This window comes from Hemibagrus wyckioides, linkage group LG29, assembly GCF_019097595.1.
Source record: "Hemibagrus wyckioides isolate EC202008001 linkage group LG29, SWU_Hwy_1.0, whole genome shotgun sequence".
NCBI lineage: Eukaryota > Metazoa > Chordata > Actinopteri > Siluriformes > Bagridae > Hemibagrus > Hemibagrus wyckioides.
The window spans coordinates 18,839,487-18,844,777 of record NC_080738.1 but is presented as its reverse complement, the minus strand read 5'-3'; the positions used below and the strand labels follow the sequence as shown (position 1 = coordinate 18,844,777).

At 37.8% G+C, this 5,291-nt stretch overlaps 1 long non-coding RNA gene across 1 annotated transcript; it reads left to right on the top strand.

The window, feature by feature from the left end:
* Positions 1 to 856: 856 nt before the first annotated feature.
* On the top strand, positions 857 to 3,119 carry LOC131349394 (uncharacterized). The gene is made up of 3 exons (XR_009204067.1): positions 857 to 1,703; positions 2,082 to 2,231; positions 2,340 to 3,119. It is a non-coding gene; the product is annotated as an uncharacterized LOC131349394 (long non-coding RNA).
* Positions 3,120 to 5,291: the final 2,172 nt, after the last annotated feature.

Sequence of the window (5,291 nt, the reverse complement as noted above, 5' to 3'; positions counted from 1 at the left end):
AAATCAATCCCGAAAAATAAGCAAAGGAGGTTTTCACCAGCAAATCATGATCCCAGACAGCTGGCGCCCAGTTGAGGGCCCCCCCGATGAGTAGCGACAGCATGAACATGTTTTTTTCTGGTTTTCTTGTGATACAAGTCTGGCTGATGTGTGAAGAAATTGTCGAATTGATGTAAAAAAAAATGCGACAGAGATCCGGGGAGCCATCAAACTTTTCTGGGAGTGCCATGTTTATGGATTCGCCATGCCAAAACCAAACCAAAACAAATGCACGAGGGTCAAAACCAGGAGACAATACAAAACAGGCAAACAAATCCAAAAAATATATATATATATATATATAAGGGCACCCGGCGTAAAACAGTGCCAAATTTAATCATGCGAATCATCAATACTCTGAAGTAATAGCTTTAAAAAACACATTGGTATTCCTCAAATAAATCTAGTCTCTACTTCCCTACAATTGAGCCAGATTGTAGATTGTAGCTCATGAAATTATTATTAGTAGTAGTAGTCATAGTAGTAGTAGTACTATTGAACAACATTTTTAATAAAGATTTGTCTTTTTATATTATCATTTATAAGGAATATGCTAAGTGTTGATAATTGTCCATGGTGTATTAAATCTGCCACCTGAATAAATTTTCTTTTGTCATATTATGAATAATCAGAAAACAATGTCTGAAAAAAGTTAATTAAAATCATAACCAGTTTTGATTTTTTCTGTTCTCTAAGTACAAAGTAATGATCAACCCTGATTGTTGGAAATTGATACTACACTGAACAAAATTATAACTAGTTATAATTAATTATAATTATAATTATACTAATTATAACAGCACTTTTGTTTTTGCCCCCATTTTTCATGAGCTGAACTCAAAGATCTAAAACTTTTTCTATGTACACAAAAGGCCTATTTCTCTCAAATATTGTTCACAAATCTAAATCTGTGTTAGTGAGCACTTCTCCTTTGCAGAGATAATCCATCCACCTCACAGATGTGGCGTATCAAGATGCTGATTAGACAGCATGATTATTGCACAGGTGTGCCTTAGGCTGGCCACAATAAAAGGCCACTCTAAAATGTGCAGTTTTATCACACAGCACAATGCCACAGATTTCGCAAGTTTTGCGGGAGCGTGCAATTGGCATGATGACTGCAGGAATGTCCACCAGAGCTGTTGCCCGTGAATTGAATGTTCATTTCTCTACCATAAGCCGTCTCCAAAGGCGTTTCAGAGAATTTGGCAGTACATCCAACCGTCCTCACAACTGCAGACCATGTGTAACTACACCAGAACAGGACCTCCACATCCAGCATCTTCACCTCCAAGATCATCTGAGACCAGCCACCCAGACAGCTGCTGCAACAATTGGTTTGCATAACCAAAGAATTTCTGCACAAACTGTCAGAAACCGTCTCGGGAAGCTCATCTGCATGCTTGTCGTCCTCATCGGGGTCTCGACCTGACTGCAGTTTGTCGTCGTAACCGACTTGAGTGGGCAAATGCTCACATTCAATGGCGTCTGGCACTTTGGAAAGGTGTTCTCTTCACGGTTGAATTCCGGTTTTCACTGTACAGGACAGATGGCAGACAGTGGTATAGCGTCGTGTGGGTGAGCGGATTGTGGATGTCACCATTTCTCTCAAATATTTCTTCTTGACTGCTGTTTACAACCAACACAGATATCAATGATGGAAGGTGACAAGGGGAAAAATATTCTTCCTTTTTAATTCGTATTAAGCTAGATTTTAAAAGAATTGAAACACTAAGACTAATCATACACAATGTGATAATAATCTCGCTGATGTAGGCAATGTACAATATAGGCCTCTAACGCTGTGTCAACACAGAGTAGTAGGCTGCGTCAGAAATATGATGGCATCAGTTTACTATTTATTAACATCCTATGGGTTGTATGCATCTTTGCGTCCAGTGTAGAATCATTATTCAATGTTATATCGTTATTCATTAGAATCCTAAATATCAAAAATGATTTAGTTCGAGGTGTAGGACTGAGGGCTGGGGGGTGGAGGGTGGTATTGGATTGGTAAACAACAATGTTATTATTCTTCACAGGTTCACATCAGGTGTTCTCTGATGTAACTTCATAATTGGCGTGTACAGGTTCTCAGTGTGTGTTTTGTCAACAAAAGGAACTTGCAACTAAGTCTCATCTTTACACAAGACATCTCAAAGTTACAGTTTACTTTTCTGAAAACAATCAAGGTATGTTCTACAGCTGTAGAACCAATTGTGCTCCAATCCAATTGTGATTAAGTGTTTGTCAATTGGATATTGTAATGCATTTCACCACTCATTTACTTGTTTTTACAGAAAAAAATGTGGTGGCCTGCTTGTGCAAAGACCGCAAACAGCAGACAGCAGTGCCTCTACTTGCTGAGGAAAGCCCATCTCCCTCCCCCATCCTGACTGTGTTCTACAGAGGGACCATTGAGAGCGTCCTGAGCAGCTGCATCACTGCCTGGTTTGGGAACTGCACCGTCTCGGATCACAAGACCCTTCAGGGGATAGTGAGGACAGCTGAGAAGATCATCGGAGTCTCTCTCCCCTCTATTATGGACATTTACACTGCATGCTGCATCCGAAAAAAAAGCCAACAGCATTGTGGCTGACCTCACACACCCCTCACACACACTCTTCACCCTCCTGCCTGGAAAGAGGTACCGGAGCATTCGGGCCTCACAACCAGACCGTTGAACAGTTTCTTTCCTCAAGCCATCAGGCTCCTCAACAACCAGGACTGAACTGTACAAAACTCTCTCTCACACACACACACACACACACCCTCTCTCTCTCACCTGTGTGGACACACACACACACACTCAGGACTGAACTGTACATAACTCTCTGTCTCTCACACTCACACACACACACACATAACTTATATTGTTCGATACTTATTGCACTACCTCACCCCCTGTGTTGTTCATCTGCTGCTATATTTATATTTATGTTTATTTCTATTTTGCACTACCTCAACTGCTGCTATATTGTATTTTTTTCACAATACATGTTGTCAGGCCCCAAAGTTCATCATCTGATTTTATTACATTTCATTTACATTTCATTGCACATTCTTTTTCTTTTTTTTTTTCGGCGCTAAGTGTCCTGTTTTTTTGTGTTGTCTTTTTTGTATTTATTATTTTTGCAATAAATATTATTATTTTTATAATTTTGTCTTGTTGTTGCTCTGTTTGCACCTAGCTGCACACTTACACTTTATGTGGCTTGGACGACTTTTGGTCCTAGCTCTGTGTTGTTGTTGTATGTTTCTGTAGCACCAGGTCCTGGAGAAACGTTGTTTCATTTCACTATGTACTGCGTCAGATATATGTGGTTGAAATGACAATAAAGCTTCTTGAATCTGAGTATGTCATTTTAACCTTTTTTAATGTTTTAAATTTACAGCTGTGACAGCCAGTGTTTATCTTTTTGCAGAGAGGTCAAGATCACAGAAATGAAAAGCTGATGATGTGACCAGTGACTCCACAGAGAAATTGGACTCAAAGCCAGGCTTAAAAACTCAAAAACTTTTTCCATGTCCACACTGCAAAGCTGTCCTAAGCGCACCCAAAAATGTACGAAGACATATCAGGCATGCACACAACTATGACACTACACCCATGATATGCATTGATGCAAGGAATGGAATTTATATCACTTCAAATTATGACCATATTCCTGTTTTCCCAATTCATTTAATCAAGTCAACCAATCCACCAAACACTGACTGTGATGTAGAGAATTGTTGCCGATTTATGCAGATTGCTTGGTCTTCTGCAAATCCTGGAAAAGTGTGTACATCTTAAGAACCAAGAATGCCAACAGTAAAAACATTACATTAAATTATACTGTAACCTGTTCTAGTTTTCATTAGCCACCTCACATCAAAATCCTTATTATTTTCTAAGAAACACAAGTATGATGTCAATTTGACTCAATCCAGCTGAGATTCTTTCACCATGAGAGACACAAGAGGATGTGAAGAACAAAAGGATATGCAAAACAGGCAGATCTGTTTATGTTCTTTGCACAATGCAAAAAGGTGCTTCAAGTCTCTACTTCCAAGTATTTTACTGTCACTGGATATTAAAAGACACCAATTCAAAATTCTAGATTAAATTTCATCACAGTGGGAACTGCTGTGTTTTTTTGTGTTCCCGAAAAACAGGCTACATAAAACAGCCCAATATTCAGGTAACCCCATTTCTACCAGCAGCAGTTTGTTTTCGTGTTTTTGAGAGGTGAGAAGAAACCTGGAGTCCTCAAAGGAACCTATGTGAACACAGTGATAACACATGAAACTCCACAAAGACAGTGAACCAAACTCTGGATCAAGAACCCTGGAGTTGTGATGCTAGACACTGTTCCCCCATGGGGACTGAAGGACTTTAAAATGTTTTTAAAAATACTTAAAAGACTAGTACAACTATATATGAATCAGAAGGTGGTGCACTCTAAATATGCCCCTATGTGTATATCCCATTTTGTGTAGAAATATACTCACCAGTGAAATTAATAAGAAAAGATTCTGCTTCATGACGAACACGACTCTGGTGTAAAAAGGTTTTTAAAAGGCTTAATAAAGATAGTAAGTTGCTCAAGTTATTTATACATGACGCTGTCACTGTAATTCATGACATTTCTGTTCTGCTGTAAGTGCTGTTATTGTGTAAGTGCACTGTAAAAAAAAAAATCCTGTAAAATTTATGGTAAAAAATGGCAGCTGTGGTTGCCAGAAAACAGTACTTGAGTAAAAGAAATTTTGTACATTTTAACAAGAACACCTAGAGCTGGTATAAAAAGCAAATACACTACACAAACATAGTAAATACATACTTTGGACAACCATCTTCTCCATAAAACAGCAGTAAATCAGTGTATTTCATGTTGACTTCAGCTTGCAGAACATTTAAAATGATTACAATCTTTACATATTCAATAAACTGAACAAGACCACACACCATTCTATTAACAGAACGTGTTAATCATGAACCAAACATACAGCTTTTTTTTTTTACAATCTAAGATGCACAAAACAAAACTTCCTGTTGGAAAACTTAAATGTAAAATTTGTTTTATTCCATTCAAATTGTATTAAACCTACTTTCTTCATCAGAAGAGAAATTAAAATTAATCTTAATCAACCTTGATCTTAATCATTAATCTTAACTTTCCTAAAAAAATATTTTTGTTTTGATGTACATCCTGGATGGCCTTTGGGTAAGTAAATTATCAGTTATGAAAATATAAGTAAACTACTCT